We start from the raw sequence: 22,500 nt of genomic DNA on the forward strand, positions 1-22,500 counted from the left end.
ATTTTTTAACAAATCAAACAAACAAAAAATAATCAAAGACATTCCAGACTGCCTGCGGCAAATAAAGTCAAGAATTGCAAAAGTCGTAAAAAATTTATGTACCTTGTAATTTTCAAATAACGTCAGGATATAAATATAAAAACGTACTTCGCAAAATATGAAAAATCAATAAAAAAAAAATGAAATTGAAATCATATTAAAAAGACGAGTTTTCCTTTATTTTAAAAAATGTGAGTTTGTTTGAATTTTTTAGATTACGCCAGACATTTTATATTAGACACAACCACCCTGGGTGAAACACAGGAGTCGGATGAATACTCGTAATCGACTATACTTGGAATCGAATCCCGTCGATTTGCTTGTAAATCGAGTACTCTACCAATTCAGATATGGTGACCTCCATGGGGAAGGAAGCGGCCCCGTTTTAATTACTGTCCCTTGTAACGTGAGCACATTTGGCGGGCGGTATTAATCCCGTCACGGATCACTGCTCACACTATACAGTGTCGATGCCACACCTTACTCACGATCGACTCCGATCTATCTATCAATCATCTCGTCAATATAACCGTGTACAGAGTTTTCCGTTTATCAAACCAGCCATGCGTGTCAATCAAACAATCAATCAGTTAATTAATCAATCAAACGACCGGGAGATAGCTCATACGGTGGAGTCACGATCTCCCCGGCCAGGCGGAGTTGCCGTACGAGTAAGGTAGCGGGTTCGATTCCCCCATCGCCGTCGTGAAGTTTTTATTCTCTGTTGTCTTCTGGCATTTTCCTACTCACTTCATTTCTTGTAATGTTATCTTCACAACAAGGTGCCACACATCTCGGTGATTGGCTTTCTCGGTCATGCTCATACTTTTTTGAGATTTTTAAATATAGCGCAATATCCACAAAATGTGCTCAAAGCGCTTTACAAAGGGTCCCTGACCAACAGCAACACGTAACATGTACAACGAGACACGACGTCTGTTAGGAGATTTTACTGGGTGGGGGGGGGGGTGTTCCGACAGAAACAACACTGTTAACGGCAATGTACTCATTTTACACCTGAATACGGCGCGAGAATATGAATATAGAGCCTTTTCCAAGGACTCAACTATGCTCACAGCGAGGCTCGAACCCAGGACCTTCCGATCCGAAAGCGAGTGTCATACCACAAGACTACATAGCCGTACTACTACGAAATATTCGTAAAAATACAAATTCTTGGTTTCAACAGCCGAAATAAATAAACATTTTGATTCAATACAATGTGTTAAGAAACTTTGGTGCCAGTAAGAATTTATTCGGGGTTTTGAAGGAAGATTTAATACAGCTAAGGGTAAAACTCATTTTGTAAAGATTATAGTGTGACTTTATTTCTTCCCTCTGAAAAATACGAATTTTAAAATTTTCAAGTAAGCAGTTCCCCCCCCCCCCCTTCCTGCCCTCTGGAGGCCATATCCGTCAGATATCAGAGAGCTATCACTCTCCAACCACCCATCTACCTATGCATCTATTTAACCACCAATCCATTTTACAACAGACGAATCCATCTATAAAAACAGTCAAGTCATCTACTTACCCATCTTATCTTTACTAGCCTATCCTGCTTCTTTGGTTTGTGATTGTATTTTTGACAGGGGATATTTTTTTTCAGTAAATCTTCTGCCTGTTTGTTCTTGGTTATTTATAATTTAGCTTATGATGTCTTTAGGTTATGATTTTGATTTACATTTGTACTATTTTTGTTAGATTGCTTCTTTTTTGTTTCAGCGGTCTCTCATATAACCTCAATTGTGTTGGAAGAGACCTAAAGCAACAAACAAACAAAAAAAATACTTACCCATCCCATTCCATCATCATTCAACAAAACCAAAAGGTCATGGTCGTACCACTCTCTGCCTTTCACCCCCCCCCCCACACACACACACACACACAACCGCAACCCCCGTCTCTCAGAGTCGAAAGAGACCTATCTTCATCTGCCCATCTTCCTACCTGGCTCTTTAAGCGTTAACCACACATTTTACAAAAGACCAATCCATCTATCAAAACAGTTAACTACTCACCCATCCCATTTCATCATCATTCAACAAAACCAACGTCATCGTCCCACTATCTGCTGCTCTTTCACCCCCCCCCCCCCCCACACACACACACGCACACCCCCACACACACACAAACACACACACACAACCCCCGCCCCGTCCATCAGAATCCAAAGACCACACAGACTAGGAGCTGTGCTAGAGACCTATCACTTCATCTACCCATCTTTCTACCCGACTCTTCTTTAATCACAAATTTTACAATGGCCCAATCCATCCATCTGCGCAATCATGTGTTTAATCCATACCATTCTGCTCTCCTCCCCCCCCCCTCCCCCCCCCAAACACACACACACACACACTGTCACAACCACAATCCCGTCCCTCCGAGTCGAAAGAGACCTATCACTTCAACTGCCCATCTTCCTACCTGTCTCTTTAACCACAAATAATTTTACAATGGCCCAATCCATCCATCTGAGCAATCAACTGTTTAATCCATACCATTCTGCTCTCCTCCCCCCCCCCCCCCCCCCCCCCCCCCCCCCCCCCCACACACACACTGTCACAACCACAATCCCGTCCCTCCGAGTCGAAAGAGACCTATCACTTCATCTGCCCATCTTCCTACCTGTCTCTTTAACCACAAATAATTCTACAACAGACCAATCCATCCATCTACGCAGCCATCAATTTAATCCATTCCATTCTGACGCTCGACAAAATCAACAACAACCCCCCCCCCCCCCCCCCCCCCCCACCCCCTCCCCTCATCCTCCCCCGCCAACGGCCCGGCCCGTCCCGTTCCCCCCGGGACGACGTAGCTATCAATCCGTGCCCATCAAATCGGTAGCGTTTTATCGTCGTCACTGTCAACGAATCAATGTCACTCTATCGGAAATGGACTCTGTGGTGATGGGACTATCGGGATGAGGGAGCGGAGGGAGCGGAGGGAGACAGTGAGAGAGAGAGAGAGAGAGAGTGAAAGATACATAGAGGAGATAGAGAGATGGGGAGAGAGAGAGGAAGAGAGAGAGAGAGAGAGAGAGAGAGAGCGATAGTGTGGGCGTCATTTGTGGGAGGAGAAAGAAAGAAATATATATATATATATATATATATATATATATATATATATATATATTATATATATATATATATATATATATATATATATATAGAGAGAGAATAGAGAGAGAGAGAGAGAGAGAGAAGGGGGAAAGAGAGACAGGGGAGGGGAGGGGAGGGGAGGGGAGGGGGGAGATAGACAGAAAGAGATAGATAGATAGATATTTGTTTGTTTGTTTGTTGCTTTAGGTCTCTTCCAACACAATTGAGGTTATATGAGAGACCGCTGAAACAAAAAAAACAAGCAATCTAACAAAAATAGTACAAATGTAAATCAAAATCATAACCTAAAGATATCATAAGCTAAATTATAAATAACCAAGAACAAACAGGCAGAAGATTTACAGGAAAAAAAAAATATCCCCTGTCAAAAATACAATCACAAACCAAAGAAGCAGGATAGGCTAGTAAAGAGAAGAAGAAACGACATCACTATCGGATCGTACACCCATGCGAACATCATAGGTATATGATTCAAGGGTGATGCTCCCATCCAACCACCCGCATAGATAGATAGATAGATAGATAGATAGATAGATAGATAGATAGATAGATAGATAGAGAGAGAGAGAGAGAGAGAGAGAGAGAGAGAGAGAGTACATTGTTGCTGTCATCAAATCAATGTCAGTCTATCGGAAATGACCCACGAGATGGTCGTAGACCTGAAGTGATGGGGAGAACTGTGGGAGGGGGGGGGGGGGGAAGGGAGGGAGGAGCAGGAGGAGGAGGAAGGGCATTATAGTCTTTATAGTAGGCCCTAATATGTTTGTGTGTCTACGTCTGTGTGTGTGTGAATGTATGTGTGTGAGGGGAGAAAAGGTTACACACACACACACACACACAGAGAGAGAGAAAGAGATAGAGAGAGAGAGACAGAGAGAGAGAGAAAGAGAGGGGGGGGAGAGAAAAGGGACTTGAACATTTATATAGCTCAATATCCACAAATCGTGTTCAACCCGCTTTACAAAAGATCCCTAGCGAGACATGACACGTGTTAAGCGCTATTACAATATTACAATTTGTTTTTCGGACAGAGACATCGCTATTAACGACCAGGTACTCAGTTTACACCTGAGTACAATGAGAGACTGTGAGTAAAGAGCTTTTCCAAGGACTCGACTGTGCGCAGTTAAAGGCGGGACTCGAACCCAGGACCTCCAGGACCTTCAGATCCGTATACGAGTGTCATACCATTAGACCACACAGCGGTACGGGAATAGGAAGGGAGAAATGGAAAGGAAGAGAGAAAGAGAGAGAGAGAGAGAGAGAGAGAGAGAGAGAGAGAGAGAGAGAGAGAGAGAGAAGGGGGGGGGGAGAATTAAAGTGCATATAATGTGTATCGAATGGAAGAGAGACACATTTATGTACGTGCGTATGTATGTGTGTGTGTGTGTGTGTGTGTGTGTGTGTGTGTATCTGTATTAAAACTAAGTTCACAATAATATTACCGAGAGCACACATTATAACATGAAGATATTACAGGTTTCTTGATAAAGCTTTGAAAAAGTCATCCGTCTATTGATTTTCCTCCATAACAACCAGTGGACACACACACAAACAGATTTATAATCACCAGCGACTCTTTAACATTGGTCAGCAAGTAAATAAATAAATGGATGGTTACATATATAATCAAATAAATTAGTAAATAAATGAATGAATGAATAATAATAAATATATTAATTAGTTAATCATTTTTAAAAATGAAGAAGTAAATAAATAACAAATACATAAATTAATTAATTAATTAATTAATTAATTAATTAAAAGCCGGCTCAAAAACTGGATGAAAGCAATAGATAACAAGCCTTATCGCACCTTACTGCATTATCATAATATTGAAAAGAAAACTAAAAACAAACAAAACAAAACAGAAAAACAACAACAAAAAAACAACAGCAACAAAAAGACAAGATAATGATGATGATGATGATGATTATGATTATGATGGTGATGATGATGATGATAATGATGATGATGATGATGATGATGATGATGACGATGATGATGATGATGATGATGACGATGATGATGATGATGATGATGATGATGATGATGATGATGATGATGATGATGATGATAACAACAACGATACAACATCTACTAATACCCGATTCCGATTGCCATACATTGTCCATGTTATCTATGGGGTTATGCTTTCATCAGCACAGATAATAATATTATAATATCTAAATATTCTTTTCATTATGGTTGAAACCGATGGATATCATAATAATAATAATAATAATGACAACAATAAAAAGAACAAACAACCACCACCATTATTTATTATTGGAGATCAGCGCTTGTCAGGCAGGGCAGGGCACGGCTGGGCAGGCGAGCAAAGCAGGCGAGCATATGTCGCTCATTTAATATAATCACTTCATCGATTATTGTAATAGTCGACTACTGTCTAAATAGTGTCAACTATCGACGATTTGTATGGGGAATCGGTATTATAATGTTATAGTCGATTTTATACAATAAGCAGACCTGCTTATTTGGAATTGGAAAAGTTCGTAGTTTTTAGGGGAAACAACATAGTAGACATTATAACTACAATTATAAATGACAAATTTGTGTTTAAATACATTAAATAAATGCTTTAAGCTCATTTATATATTTAGCTCTGGTAACAAAATTTGGTGTTCAAGAAGTTTATTGAATTAAAGATGTTTATATAGATAGAATGCGCTTGGCCAAGGAGTTCACAACATTGCCATCCGGAAGTATAACGGACCAACACACAAACTCTGTGTAACCATGAACGTTTATAGTCCGGTTAATACAGTTTAGTGAGAACAACTCACAAACGCGGATGGCAAAAACAATAACAAAGGCCTGAGTAACGTCATCTGCATACTATCTATAATTGTCAATTGGGAACCCAAAAAATCGTATTTCTACGAAATTTTCGTAGTATTAGGCAGGTCTGAATTAGGAGTATTTAAGGCTGAGTTGATAGAGCTCTCTGCTCAAAAACAACAGAATCAATATTGATCCAGGGTGCATTCGAGTTTTTGTTTTATTAAACTCAACCAACCTGGCTGTGATTGGCTAGCAAATAAAAAGGGGAGATAAAGATAAAGGGAGTATTCTGACTCATGAAAAAACAAACGACGTTTCGGCCATTGTCCTTTTTCAAGTAAACACAAAATATATAGATAATTATATTAGATTGTCATAATAATATAGGTGAAAATGTGTGTATGTGTGTGTGTATGTGTGTGTGTATACGTGTGTGTGTTTCTGTCTATGCGCGCAATGGAAGAGAGAGATACATAGACGGAGAGAGAGAGAGAGAGAGAGAGAGAGAGAGAGAGAGAGAGAGAGAGAGAGAGCGACAATGAGATGAACGTAATGATATATAACGGAGAACGTTTTGCAAAAGACTTTTAAAATGTGCTCAATCGCTTTACAAAGGGTCCCTGACCAATAGCAAGCAACACGTAACTACTGTCTAAACAGTGTCAACTATCGACGATTTGTATAGGGAATCGGTATTATAATGTCAAAGTTGATTTGATACAATAAGGAGTATTAAAGGCTGAGTCGATAGAGCGTGAGCTTTGAGCTCTTTTTATATAGCGCGATATCCACTAAACGTGCTCAAAGCGCTTTACAAAGGTCCCCGACCAACAGCAACACGTAACAAGAATAACGAGATATGACGCCTGTTAGGTGATATTACAATTTTTTTTTCGGAAAGAGACAACGCTGTTAACGGTCAGGCAATAAGCAGAGCTCTTTGCTCAAAAACAAAAGAATCAATATTGATGCAGGGTGCCTTCGAGCTTGTTTTTTTAAACTCAACCAACCTGGATGTGATTGGCTAGCAAATATAGAACTGTCTACTAGTACGAAAAGTTCGTGGAAATACGAATTTTTTTGGTCCTAATTGACAATTATACAAAGATCTTTCATTCAATAAACACGAGGGGTTTTGTTACCAGAGATTATAGTAATATAAAGGAGTTTAAAGCATTAATCTGATGTATTTAAACACAAATTGGTCATTTTTTAATGGTAGTTATAAAGTCTACTATGTCACCATCCCTGAAAGATACGATTTTTTTCCAATTCCAAATAGACAGGTCTGTAAATATAAAGTGGGGAATGATTTGTAAAAGACTTTTTTTAAAAACTAAAAAACTTGAGCTTTTGTAGAGAGCAATATCCACTAAACGTGCTCAAAGCACTCAACCAATCTAACTGTGATTGGCTAGCAAATATAAAGTGGAGAATGTTTTACAAAACACTTTTAAAAAACAAATAACAACTTGAGCTTTTATATTAAACGTGCTCAAAGCGCCTTATAAAGGGTTCCCGACCAACAGCAACACGTAACAAGAAGAACGAGACATCACGCCTGTTAGGTGATTTTACAATATTGTTTTTCGGACAGAGACAACGCTGTTAACGGCTAGGCACTAAGAGCTCTTTGCTCAAAAACAAAAGAATCAATATTGATCCAGGGTGCATTCCAGTTTGTTTTTTTTTAAACTCAACCAACCAGCAATAATTTATCCACTAAACGTGCTCAAAGCAGTCAGACCCGAGTCGAGTAACCCAAGGACAGGACCCAACGTCAGGACCAGATTTTTTTTCGCGATCACTGTCACACAATCCACCCAGCCGCTACTTTTCGCGGTCACATTATAATAATAATATTATGTGTTGTAAAAATAATGATGCAGAGCTACCGACTTGAAATTTCAAAATTCGTAGCTTCCATATTATATTATATATATGGAATGCCGACTGATGAAATGGAGGACATGGAAACGATTGCTTCGGCTAAAAATACACGAGTGAATATATATATATATATAATGAGACTTCAGGAAGATCCAAAAATGCTATAAAGTCCGAAATATAGATTCTAAGTATCAAACTTTCCTTTTCATCAAGATTTATTGACTAAGTTATGAATATAATATAGGTTCTTAGGAACTAAACTTTCCTTTTCAACAAGATTTATTGAGTCAAAGAGGCGAATGTTGCTCTGTAACTGGAGCCAAAAAGTCGTGTCTCTACGAATTATTTGTAGTACTAGACAGGCATGAGGATGGGATGGACCAGTTATCCCAGACCTGCTTAGTACTACGAAAAATTCGAAGAAACACGAATTTTTGGCTCCTTCTACAGAACAACATTTGCTTTTTTGACTCAATAAATCTTATTGAAAAGGAAAATTAAGTTCCTTAGAACCTATATTCAGAACTCAGGAGTATTTTGGACAATTCTGAGGACAGATTACTTATATCTTAAGCCATTTAAAGTAGATTATTCTCCTTTTTTTCCCTTGTAAACTACACATTTTTGACATTTCCAGTTGGGCTGCTCTGAGTTATATCATATATACGGTCATGTGTCCCCGCACAGTTGTATGACTAGAGCTACATAGTGGGATTAAATGATACACTTTGTACCGGCTTGAAGTGGGGCCCTTATCGATAAGGGGTGATATGGGAAATAAGGGAGATAACTGGAGAAATTGAATCACGTTGAAAGGGAAGAGTTAGGGAAATGGATAGTTCGCGGCTGGCTGGCTGGTCCAGATTGAAACTCTTGCTTAGAAATTCGGCCAAACTCAGACTGATCACTTTTTGGATTTTGGTTAGTTTTGTTTGTTTGGGTTTTTTTTGTTGTTGTTTTTTTATTTGTATTTTTTTTTTGTGTTTTTTTTTTTTTTTTTTTTTTTTTTTTTTGTTGGGGGGGGGGGGGGGGGTAAGACCAATGTGTAAATATTGCGTAAATGAGCAAACCTTGGCGATGACATTTTGAAATCGAAAGTGAACATAATATGAATTCTTAAGAAAAAAAAATCGTGGAATCGCCTCCTAACACCGTCCATTTTTTATGATTGTACATTATATTATTATACAGAATTTAAGAAAAAAATAAAAATGAATATTCAAATAACTAATATCCACGGATTAACCATGCTCATCGCGCTGAACAATGTTTCATTTATTCCCCCAGAAGACCATATGGAACTTTGTTCTCTAGTCCACACACTACCAATCGCCTGCCAGGTGTAGTTTTTGTACTACTGCTTGTAGCCAGGTAGTCACAAACACCTGAGTCGATGACTGTCACCCATCCGCCACTGATCATGCTTAAAATTGCTTGAACTTTTGTGACAGACAGCCGTACCCATGACTCATCAGTCACATAATCAATTCTCAACATTTAAAGTCACCTGATGTTTTATTACCATTGTGAGACGATGGTAACACAAGATGATATTATTATAATCGTAGACGTGTCAATATGAGATGCGACTGTAATCACATCATAATCCCTTTATCGCAACTTTATCGCGGCTTTATCATTATGTTGGCCTCTTGTCAACATCCTTCATAGATTACATCTATGTAATAAATACCCATATATATATATATATATATATATATATATATATATATATATATATATATATATATATTATATATATAGAGAGAGAGAGAGAGAGAGAGAGAGATATATATATATATATATATATATATATATATATATATATATATATATATATAGGGGGTTCCGATAGCTAAGTTGATAGAGCACTCGTTTCACAATAAAAGAGACCGATTCGATCTGACCCCCCTGTCCACCCAACAGTGATTGGGTAGCTCGATCAGTTAGATTTGGCGGAAAGTACTTTGCGATAGACAGAGGGGGGGGGGGGTGAAAGATAAATATCGACTGCACACGGGACTGATCTCGATCCCTTTGCTTGTGAAACGAGTGTTCTACCAACCTATCGGGACCTCCATTTCTGCTATAGATAGTATGCGCTTGGCTCCGAAGCTCATAACATTGCCATCCGGAAGTATAACGGACCAACACACAAAACTATGTGTAACCATGAACTTTTATAGTCAGGTTAGTACAGTTCAGTGAGAATCACTCACAAACGCGGATGGCAAAATACAATAACAAAGGCTTGAGTGACGTCAACTGCATACTATCTATACCTAGATTCAATTCCCACACGCTAAACTCTGCCGTACTCTAGAAAAATCCATATTTAAAAATTTGGTCAGAAAACTCGTCCTTCAAATACCGATTTAAATGACCCTCATCTTGGCAACACAAAAAAAAACTCTCGAACCTGGGACTTCCCCGCGAAGTCCCAGGTTTGAGAGTTTTTTTTCCAAGATGACGTCAACTTCATAATATATTATCTATACGAAAAAAAGAAAAAAGAAAAAAAATGAAACTTTGAATCTACCAATAAGGGGCGTTACTCTGTAATCTTTGATGTTTCGCAACATTTTTTTTACTCAAGTGTGTGATAAGTTGTGGAAAAACAAGTTGTTTTGTCATAGGGTAAAAAAAAAAAAACTCGCTCAAAGCCCTTTACAAGGGGTCCCTGGCCAACAACAACACTTAACATGTAGGACGTTGCATGAGGCCTGTTAGGCGAAAATATTACAATTTTTTTTCGGACAGAGACAACGCTGTTAATGGCCAGGTACTAATTTTACACCAAAGTACGGTGAGAGAATGTGAGTGAAGAGCCTTTTCCAATGACTACTATGCGCCGATCGAGCGAGGCTCGAACCCAGGACCTTCCGATCCGAAAGCGAGTGTCATAACATTAGAACCACATAGCCGAATAGCCGAGGTTCGCTATCGTTCAAAGAAACGTCAATACCTATAGATAATATGAAGTTGACGCCACTCATGTCTTTGTTTTTGTTTTTTGCCATCCACGTTGATGAGTTATTCTCACTAAACTGTATTTTAACCAGACTATAAACGACCAAGGTTACACATAGTTTTGTGTGCTGGTCCGATATATTTCCGGATGATAATGTTGTGAGCTTCTTAGCCAAGCGCATCAATCAATAAACGACCAAGATTACATATAGATAGTTCGAAGATGACGTCACTCAGGTCTTTGTCACTGTTTTTTGCCATCCGCGTTTATGAGTAATGCTCACTGGACTGTATTAACCTGACTTTAAACGTTTATGGATACACACAGTTTTGTGTGTTGGTCCGTTATACTTCCGGATGGCAATGTTATGAGCTTCTTAGCCAAGCGCATATTGTCTATAGTTTTGTGTGTCGGTCCATTATATTTTCGGATGGCAATGTTGTGAGTTTCTTCTTAGCCAAGCGCATACTATCTATAAGATGTCCTCGTTTCAACAGATGATGATAACGCTTCAATAATACCTGCGACTGTTATCACTGAAATGACACAGCCAAAGGATTTGAGCGTGGCAGGACACGTTTTCATCTTGCTGTGTCCTGTGTCCTTCCCACCGTCTGTTAGGGGAGGGCATCCGGGTCACCAAAAGGTCAACGATGCTTTAGGTTTTGAGAAGTCAGGTCATCGACGACTGAGAACTTCCCGACCTCCACTTAGTTCTCGATGCTTTTCTCGTCTCGAGAATCTTGGTCGTCGATGCTTCTCGTATTGAGTCCCGAGTCCCGAGTCTCGAGACTATACTGCGCGAGCGACGCACGCGTTACTAACAATGTGTACTATCTGCATTGTTCACCCCTCTCTCGTCGGCGATGATTCCAGCGAAGCTCGAGACTTTTTTGTGTCTCGATGCTTTTTTGAGTCTCGAGCATCGCTCTAGTCATCTGTGCTTTCATTCAATACCTAGTCATTGGTATTGGGTATTGACGTTATATCATATTTTAAACAGCTAACAAAACACAAACGTCGTAAATAGATCAAAATGGTTATAGGTATCAATGTTTTATTATTATACAAAGTGAATTTATTTAATGTATTTTAAGTTTTAATACAAAAAATCCATCCAAAGCTCAGTTGAAGTGCTACTTCTCGGGAATTCCCGACTTTTCCTTGGTCATCGAGTTCGGGAAGTTTTGAGTGTTGGTGGCCGATGACTTGAGGTATCATCGAGACTTCCGCTCGACACTACCGTCTGTCTATAACTATAACAGAACCATAGCCGTTATCAGAACAAGCCGGTTACCTCAAACAATCGGCCCTGCAGATCCTGAGCAAGCTATGTGGTCTATAGATAGTATGCAGATGACGTCACTCAGGCCTTTGTTATTGTTTTTGCCATCCGCGTTTGTGAGTTGTTCTCACTAAACTGTATTAACCAGACTATAAAAGTTCATGGTTACACAGAGTTTGTGTGTTGGTCCGTTATACTTCCGGATGGCAATGTTGTGAACTCCTTGGCCAAGCGCATTCTATCTATAAGCGGTATGACACTCGCTTTGGGATCTGAAGGCCCTGGATTCGTCATTATTTAGCTTAGTGAGTTGTCGTTAGTAGAGCTCGTGGAAACAAGTGGTCCCATTGGTTGAATGAACTGTTGAATACAACTCACGATTTGTTTTCATTTGTGGCCAAAGACTGGCATTTTGATGTCATTTTTGGGTCAGTGTCAGGCTATAAGTTAACGATGGCTACGATCTCAGAGTCAAACGACGGCTACGGACCGATCCGGGCATTTTCAAAAGTTGGCTATGGTCGACAATCATAATGTGTTGTTTTTGCTATCTCTATCTATCGCAGATTACAACATGAACACATTATCAGCAGAGATGAGTTTAGATACGTTGTGTGTCAATTTTCATAGATTAAAGGCTACTCGACGTACTTCAACACACTTATCATGTTATCCTAAGGCTAGTTTTAACACGTCTATCTCTGACTATATTTATTATTTACACATAGGGAATCACAAACAACCCTGCCTTGTTTACTTGAATAGACTTATTATAAAATGAAGCGACCTGTTCATTTAAATGAGCCATTAAGACCCAATGAGGGGCAGCGTTGCTCAGCAGAACGTCCTTTGCTTCGTGCGTACCCAAAAGGTACCGAGTTCGATCACCCGACGCTGCGATGTGTGGCCTTGAGCAATTCACCTCGCCCTAGCTCAATATGCGGCGCTGCACTGCGGCTGACGCGTGGGTTATTCCAGACTTCCCTTGGAAAAGACCCTAGAGACGAATTTCCCCTATGGGATGAATAAGGGATGTTATCTTTTAAAAATCTATTTGACATGTTGAGTCATTTACAGATAAAAATTGTAGCCGACATAGTTAACTTTAAAAATCAACAATTTATCCTCAGAATTAATACTTCAAAATCCTTTAACTTATGCAATAGTCATCTACTTTCATTCTCAATGAGGTTTAATGACTTAGAAATTCTCAAAAAATTCTGAAATTTGACCCAACGTGTCGTAATTTTACGAATTTTTCGTAATAGTAGGCAGATCTGCATATGTCTCAAAACGGTTCAATGTCAGAGTGAAAGCACCGGATGCATAAAACCTAAATATAAAGCTAAATTTATAAAATATTTTAGCTTTTTGTCTTGGGTGCGCACATGAAAATATACTTTATACATAAGTATACATAATTTATTGTTTGTGAAAATCTTGAATATAATAACAAACATAATTATCAAATTGGATATATAAGAGTAAAAATGGCGCATATCATAAATGATACTGGTGAGAATCGAACATGGTACCTTCCAGACGTGAGACCGACGTCTTTGACTACTTGACTGGGCTACAGGTTGAGAAAAAAATGATCGTTTGCTTTATTTAAACAAGAAATACAGATTGGGGAAACCGGCCAAAGCACCAGATGTTGCCATGCCAACAACTAAGATGGTCGCAAAACCTAAGCCAAGGTTACACATGTAAAAGTAGCCTCTATCTAAGCTCGACTGGAAATATTGATGCTGCTTAGGTAATTTACTCACAACACTCCGCCAGCCGGGTATAACGTACCAACACACACAACTGTGTGTAAAATTGACCGTAGTTTATAGTCTGATAGAATTTAATGAGAACTACTCATAAAATGGCTGGCTAATAATAATAAGAAAGAGCTGAGTGGTGCTCGAAGCTCGAAGAAATAAATAACAATGTGAAATTGAATGTAAGCTTCAATTTAAAATACGAAAACATAAAATGGACGTTTCGGATTTTCCCTTTATGAATCATCTTAATAACGCCACTACCACATTATCCCATTCGTCTGTAGTGTTTCATTCAGCCTGTTTTGTTGATAAAGGGGAACCCGAAACGTCCATTTTATGTGTATTCCTATATTAAATTGAAGCTTACATACAATTTCACATTGTTATTCATACTGAGCATTATGAAAACGAGTCGTTTTAATGGCTTGATAGAGGTCACTTTGTTTCTTTCTTTGGATAAATATAGCTTCTAGTCAAGGTGAGCAGGTACGTATATATATATATGTGTGTGTGTATATATATATATATATATATATATATATATATATATATATATATATATATATACGTACCTGGAATATAGGAATACACATAAAATGGACGTTTCGGGTTCCCCTTTATCAACAAAACAGGATGAATGAAACACTACAGACGAATGGGATAATGTGATAATAGTAAATTGAAGCTTACACACACACACACACACACACACACACACACACACAACATATATAATATATATATATATATATATATATATATATATATATATATATTTTTCCTGAAGATGGCAAATTAAGCCTGAAACATTGATGTAGACTGCCCCAAACATTGTGGTAAATATTTTAAATAATATATATATATATATATATATATATATGTTTGTAATGTGGTGGACGTACATGGAATTTCTCCCTTTTTCTTTTTGTGAAAAGAAAAGGATATTACATTATTTTTCCCCATTTTTCTATTTGTGAAAAGAAAAGGATATTTAGCAAGTGTACGATAATATTAATTTTGTTACGCTCAGCCCAACAACTCCTAACATACGAGACGCCGCTGTCTTGTTCTTGTCTGGTTTTTGTTTGTTGTAAGGCAGGGGCGGTTAACGGGTTTTATCACTGGTACGCTTGGACGGTTTCATAACTGAAAGTAATGCTGTTACCAGATGGTGAAGATGGGGGGAATGAAGTGTGTGTGTGTGTGTTTGTGTGTGTGTGTGTGTGTGTGTGTGTGTGTGTGTGAGGCGAAGAAGGAAAGGTGGGTGGAGTGAGAAGGGTGGGATAGAAAGGTGAGAATGTATTGATTAGTGGAAGAATGGATTAAGGAAAAATTGATGGATGGATGAATGGATGGATGAGAAGAAAATATTGATGGTTGGATAGAATGACGGATGGTGATAAAATCCATCATATGGATGGATGGATGAGAAGATGAATGAGTGGATGAATGGATGGATGGATGGATGGATAGTTGGGTGGATGGGTGGATGGATGAATAGATGTATGAGTGGATGGGTTCCTGTTTGAATGGATGGATGGATGGATGGATGAATGGGTGATAAAAAACGATCTGATCTCAGGGAAGGAACAGGAAGTTGGAAATCGGCATCAAGTGTCTAAAAAGCATACAAGGAATACAAGGCGATTTTGTGTGATTCTGGAATGTGTGTATGTGAGGGAGACAGAAAGAGAGAGAGAGAGAGAGAGAGAGAGAGAGAGAGAGAGAGAGAGCCTTGTAAGTTTTTGTTAGAAGTACTCAAGGAAACAAAACTGATCCCATTGGTTGAACTATTGAATCCAACTAACGACGAGTTAGATCACTTTTCTTCTTTTTTTCCCCCCTTTCATTCTATTACATAACATATGGTATAGGGCAAAATAGGATAAAATCCCTTGAATGCCTTTAATATCAATAGTAATGCTATAAATCTATTGATTAAAGATTACAATATTGATACATGGGTAAAGATAGTATTTCAACTTAAATGTACTCATGTATATGTGAGGTGGGGGAAGAAGTGGATGATTTTTAACTCCAAAGAATATTTGAAAAAAATAATATTGAAAAAGAAAAAACATTGAAAAACTAGAAAAAGATGAAAATCAAGTCAACTCAAGTTCGTCTGCACTTTAGAGTAACTTTCCCATACTCGGCATGTACTGTTAATTTTAAGCTGTTCTCTCGTCATTGATATTGAAAGGGCATGAGAGGTGAGTAGGTAGAGGTCAGACTACATCAATTACAACAACAATATACAGGAATAGAATGAAGTAATAACAATAACAAATAGCAAATAATATCAATGGACTATTCTGCCAAATTTTGAGAGAACTCATATTACATAATTGGGTGGTTGGTGGAGGGTTGTGGGGTGGGTGGTGGAGAGGGATAGCTCAGTTGGGAGAGCACTCGTATCACACACAAAAGAGACCAAACCCGATTCCGAGTGAAGTTAAGGACCTTTTCTGACAACCCCCCCCCCCCCCCCCCAAACCTTGTCCATCCAGCAGTGATTTGGTTTGGTAGCTGAGTGTGTTAGATCTGGCGGAAAGTTTTTTTTGCGATGGACTAGCGTCCTATCCAAAGTGTATCAAGCAGTTGCTATTGTCCGATAAACTCCGACTCCATGCGCCTAATGGCTTTGAACGACTACTTTTACATAATCTGGATTTTATTACTTTTTTTCAGAATCTTGCCCAAACCGATATATTGCCGAATCGAGATGACGGGTCGCAAATGAAGAAAGAAAGACCGTTTGTTCATATTTGTACCAATGGAATGGATGAGTATGACGTCATTAGGCTCTCTATTACTGGTTTAGACGGATAATTGGGTTATCAATTCTCAGTGATCGTCGGATGCCAGCTGATTCCAACAATGAGGTTTTCAAATTTATCGCGATAAGATTATTTGTCATTATTTTTTTTAATACCCAATTGACTGCTCAGGAAATGAATACGTAATCCTTGGCGGCTAGCGAGTAGGTGTTAAATTTTGCTTACCCTTTCCCACGTAGACGCACACACACACACACACATACACACACACACACACACACACAGACTTATCGTCGTCTAGCATCCTATCGTTCGGCTCGACGATTAAAAGGGGTTCGTATCGTCGCTAAAATAATTACAAAATACATATATTTAAAATATATTTATAGTAATGTGAATTAAATATTTTAATGCTCTAATATATCAAGAATGATCATTATTATGATTTATTACGGTGTGAATTGAATTAGACCTTTAAAACTGAAGTTTAATCTAACACCCTACTCGCTGTTATCATTCGAGTCTAAGTTGTAATAAGGCAACTTTGGCCAGAAGTGAAAGACATACATTGTGTGTTCAGTCTGTGTGTGTATGTGTGTATGTGTGTGTGTGTGTGTGTGTGTGTGTGCGTGCGTCTGCGTGGGAAAGGGTAAGCAAAATTTAACACCTACTCGCAAGCCGCCAAGGATTACGTATTCATTTCCTGAGCAGTCACTTGGGTATTTAAAAAAATAATGACAAATAATCTTATCGCGATAAATTTGAAAACCTCATTGTTGGAATCAGCTTGAAAAGTGGAGAAAAATTGTCTTTGTCTCATAAAAATCGGTCGAGAAATAACCTTTTTTGTAATATATTTGATTTTGAAAATAGCTTTCTCAAATTTTATAATTTTATGATAATTTCCTTATTTTCCGGTCGATGTTCTTGATTTATATATCATTTTTCGTTTCTCAATGAGACGAACGCACTGATGTAACTCGATTGATTCAAGAGTTTAAAACACAGATTTCGAGTTTTGATTGTGAGTCCAGCCGTACTAAGAATTCACGAGCGTTGAGATATGACGTAACTATACATACAAGACCTCGTTCTCCACGCCACAGTACTGCCGTGATAGGGAAGAAAGACGCATATCGGTATCTAGGTCAAATTGACATTTTCTGAGATTCACATACTTGAGAGAAAGGCGCATTTTTCTATCTGGGTTTGGTAACTCAATCGTTATAAATAAAAAAAACTGTTTCATTTTGAAAATATGCGACTTGACCTAATTTGGTTTAAATTCGTTTCGAGGAATGACAGATCGACGCATATTGAATGTGGATATGACAGAAGGTCGCATTTTGTAATATGCGTCTTTTTCTCTTATTCGTCCACCGAATGACATAATTTGTCTTTCACAAAAAGACGCATTTCGGATATGCGACTTTTTGCCAAGATACTCTCCAAAAATTAAGATATATGCGTCCGTTTGTATTACGACTGGTGACGGTGAAAAGAACATATCATTGTTCTCCAATTTTCATCAAATAGTCAATCATCAAGGACGTACGAGTAACTTGTTTTGGTGGGAATTCTTCATTTCCTCGGGTGAGTTTTATCTTTTCCTATTCAAGTGATCAAAGATTCTATGTATATAATCATATAAGTACTTGTCATATATTAGTGAGGATGTTTAATAATTATTTGCTATTGACGGTTTATCTGTGTTTGTGATATTTAACTTAGACAAATGTTGATTTACATGCTAATAGCATTACTGTTATTGTTACTACATGTACTATATTTATGATTATTATTATGATGACAATTATTAATATTAATGTTATTATTATAATCATCATCGTTATATCACTATGAAAGTAGAAGTTGTAGAACAAGTAGTAGTCGTATTAATAGTAGCAGTTAAAGCGTTTGTATGTACATTAGTAGTAGTAGTAGTATTAGTAGTAGTAGTAGTAGTAGTAGTAGTAGTAGTAGTAGTAGTAGTAGTAGTAGTATCAGTAGTAGTAGTAGTATCAGTAGTAGTAGTAGTAGTAGTAGTAGTAGTAGTAGTAGTAGTAGTAGTAGTAGTAGCAGTAGTAGTAGTAGTAGTCGGAGTAGTAGTAGTAGTAGTAGTAGTAGTAGTAGTAGTAGTAGTAGTAGTAGTAGTAGTAGTAGTAGTAGTAGTAGTAGTAGTAGTAGTAAGTAGTAGTAGTAGTAGTAGTATTCTAGTGTATCAAATAGTCGCCCACCCCCAATCCATTAATTTTCGGAATTTTCACGAACCTCCCCTCCCTTCTTTTGATCTTATTAAACTTAAAATTCATTCTCAAATAGACAAAATACAGTCCCCGTAGTTTGCTGTGGTTGAATTCTTCGGTCAAACCCCCTTCTTTGGTGAAAATGCCCCCCCCCCCCCCCATCTCCCCCGGCTTTCTACTAAAGTGCGCACCCCCACCTTTCCATTGGAATTTGACCAAACTGCGCAACCCCCTTGCTTGGGATTAGGACAGTGGGAAAAATAATAAAACCAATCGGCCTGAAAACCAACCTTGGACTGTGTCGGACTCGGTACCTTCTGAATCAAAGTGAAAACCTTAACTACTGAGACAATAAGTCTCTAGCTATGCATTCAATTAGCCCTCAATAACCTGTTTCAATATTCTTTTGGGAAAAGCAAGCAACTGTAACTCAATATCATATCATAATAACGTTACTTTATGATAAAGATTATTTTAATGAATAAGTCCACTCCCGTTCAATTTTTGAATATCCATATTTATATCTCTTTCATCAGATATGATCGAACCCTAAAAGAACCACCGGTACCTCCACCTCAGCCAACCGAGATTAAATAAATCACGACAATCAGACTCCAGTGATTCAGATATTGACATTCCATTGAAACAGCTAGCTCAGATCAACAGTGAAACCTCTATCAGGAGGAATTACATGATGTATGAGTGTCATAAAAGCAGAGAGGAAAATATTTAAAGAAACCACGGACAACAAGAAAAACGGAGGAGACAAGCTAGATAGGTTTACTTCAACACCGATACGAAAATCTGCAGTAGAAGCACGTAAACTGGCTGTTGAGATTAAAGAAGCACATGCAAACGATATAGATTTTGTGTTGAATTTACCATTGAGAAACAAAGTTTAGATAGTGACTCAGAATTTGAAATGTATTTGGAACTTGCTTCTAAATATATTATCGCCGTAACCACTGCCCCTAGAGTTCCATTTGCTGAAGAGGAAGAGTATTTGTCCGAAACTACCACGCCGGCATCCTTTACCGGTTTAGGAGAAATATCTGAAGGAGAGCATGTTCCAGGTATGTCATCGATTATAGAGACCATGATAGCAGAGTGAAACAATAATTACACCAGATCTAGAAATAGAGACAGTGTCTACTCACTCAAAAAAGAGAAATCACAAGACGCCGATACAAAAAGCAGTCTAGGAAATACACAAGCTTTTGCGAATGAGAGAAACGCATTCGGTCTTGGAAGGTTGTGCGCCGACCTGCTCCAAAAAAAAGGCCGTGACAGATTCTCAGAGTTACCAGCGACGGGAGCTTAACAGATGTTTTGGGGAGAGGATTGGAAGGACCAGCGCAAATTTGTACGGACTTGGGTAAGTAAAACAGAATGCAGAGATCAGGGCGAAGGCATTATTTCCAAGGAAAAATTGCCTATTCATGTACATGCAAATATAAAATGAAACAGGAAGATGGAGTCTTCCATCCCGTGTGCAAAAAGTTCTTCCTTACTACTCTCGGATTCAAAGCTAATAATGGCAAACTGATAAGGAGCATTTTCAAGGATGTCGGTGTTAACGAAAACAATGGCATAGAGGTACCCCTTGTTGACAATCGTGGACGTCATAGTCCCTGGCACAAGATTGACCACAGCATTATCCATGAACACATAGAGAAATATAAAACGGGCTTTTTTTTTCATTATAGACGTGAACACGCGCCTTTCAGGAGATATTTACCATCTGATCTGATCATCAATGATATGCACGAAAACTTTTGCGCAGTCACTGGAAAATCCATATCAAAGAAACTACTATTCTGCAGTTAAAGAACTTAACATCTCACAAGCCGTATCTACTTGTTCAAGAAGAATGTGAAAAAATGTAAGTCCTTCTTGTTGCACAAACAACTATGCAACTGTGAAGAAAGGTGTGAACGGTGTGCCGAAAAATCATCCATCGGACACAATACAGAAATGCTAGAGAGAGGTATCAACGGGATGCAGACAAGAACGAAAACGCCAACACAGCCCATCCAGTGTTTGTCGTTGATCTGCAAAAAGTAATTTTGCTGCCGAGAATGAATCAGTTTAACAGAATCATGTTCACAAGCAGATTGAGACATTTGCACCAGTGGGCTGCAAAAAAGGGAAAAGGACATTGCCGTGATATGGAATGAATCAATTTTAGGACGAAAAGATGAAGACCTTGCATTAGCTTCTTACCTAATATATAAGCGTGATGCCGAATCTGTGACACTGACTGGATAACTGTAGCGCCCAAAATATAAATTGTACCCTTTATACTATGTTACTTCATCTTGTAAATGATTAGACTACTACAAAAGCAAGCACCATCACAATCAACTATTTCGAGTCTGGTCATACTTTTAAGGCAGCTGACTCCACCCATGCCGGAATCCAAAGAGTTCTGAGACAGAAAGACGGCAAAATCTTTGATCTCAATGAATTTGAAGAATGTGTCGTAGAAGCAGGCTGCCAGACAATGCCGTTGAGGTTTAATGACTTTGCCAACTGGGATTCTGGAGTCAGTAGTTATCTGTTGAGCAAAGCTGACAATCGTCCCTACCTAGCTAAGATTGTTTGTGCTGAATTCAGGCGAGTGTCACCAAAGACACTCTTCTTCAAAATAGCTTTGAAGAAGATACCTTCAACGAATGTGACATTCTGAAACGCGGATTTGTTTGTACGCCAAAGTTTCGTACAAAACCCAGGGGTGTAGGATTTACAAGAAGGATGAGATCGTGAAACAACTTGTGGGTTTGACACCCCACCCCCAATAGAGGAAAGTACTGGATAGACCTACCAAACAGCTCCACGAGTAAAATTCTTTGCAAATCCTACAAGTGAATGTCCTTTCATCATTCACTGACTAGTTGGAAACGTTGCTCTTCCAAACAATGTGTACGAGCATGCAATTTTAACATCTAAGTAATGATTCAATTCATTACCTAAAGAGAAGAGATGGAATGTATAATATGTATGTGATAATATTAGCGATGATTACAAAAGCAAACTCCATGTTAGTGAACTGTAACGAAAGAGGGAGAGAAAGAGAGTTAGTACTAGTTATACAAATAATGCTAATCAAATCACTGCAAATGAAAATATTATGAAAATTTACATGACTGGTGCGATTGTTCTGAAATAATAAAGCATGTTCAGCTTGATATCCTATATATTTTTGATTGGTTTCTTCTGATTATTCTAGGGACCTGTGATTATGATGTTGTTGCTTATTATAGCTTAACATTGGGCGATATGCGTCCTCACATGACACTGTATATCAATATGCACATTACCGCTAAATTAGCCCATGTCTATGACAAACAGACGCAAAAACAATATGCGTCCGTTTGTCACACACTGGATACACATCCGAAAGTGCGATGGACGCAAAATATTTTTGCGTCTTTCTGTCAAGGACATGTGTCAATCAATTTTCAATCATGGATTTGGCAAAAGGTCTTTTGGTGAATTACACAGTTAATACAAATATTTTAGTTTTCAAGTTCCATGAATAAAATAACAAAAAATTTTTTCTTTAATTACCTACTAATTCTTTT

Source organism: Berghia stephanieae, chromosome 12 (assembly GCF_034508935.2).
Source record: "Berghia stephanieae isolate SIO BIC M18660-M18661 chromosome 12, UCSD_Bste_1.3, whole genome shotgun sequence".
NCBI classification, from domain to species: domain Eukaryota; kingdom Metazoa; phylum Mollusca; class Gastropoda; order Nudibranchia; family Aeolidiidae; genus Berghia; species Berghia stephanieae.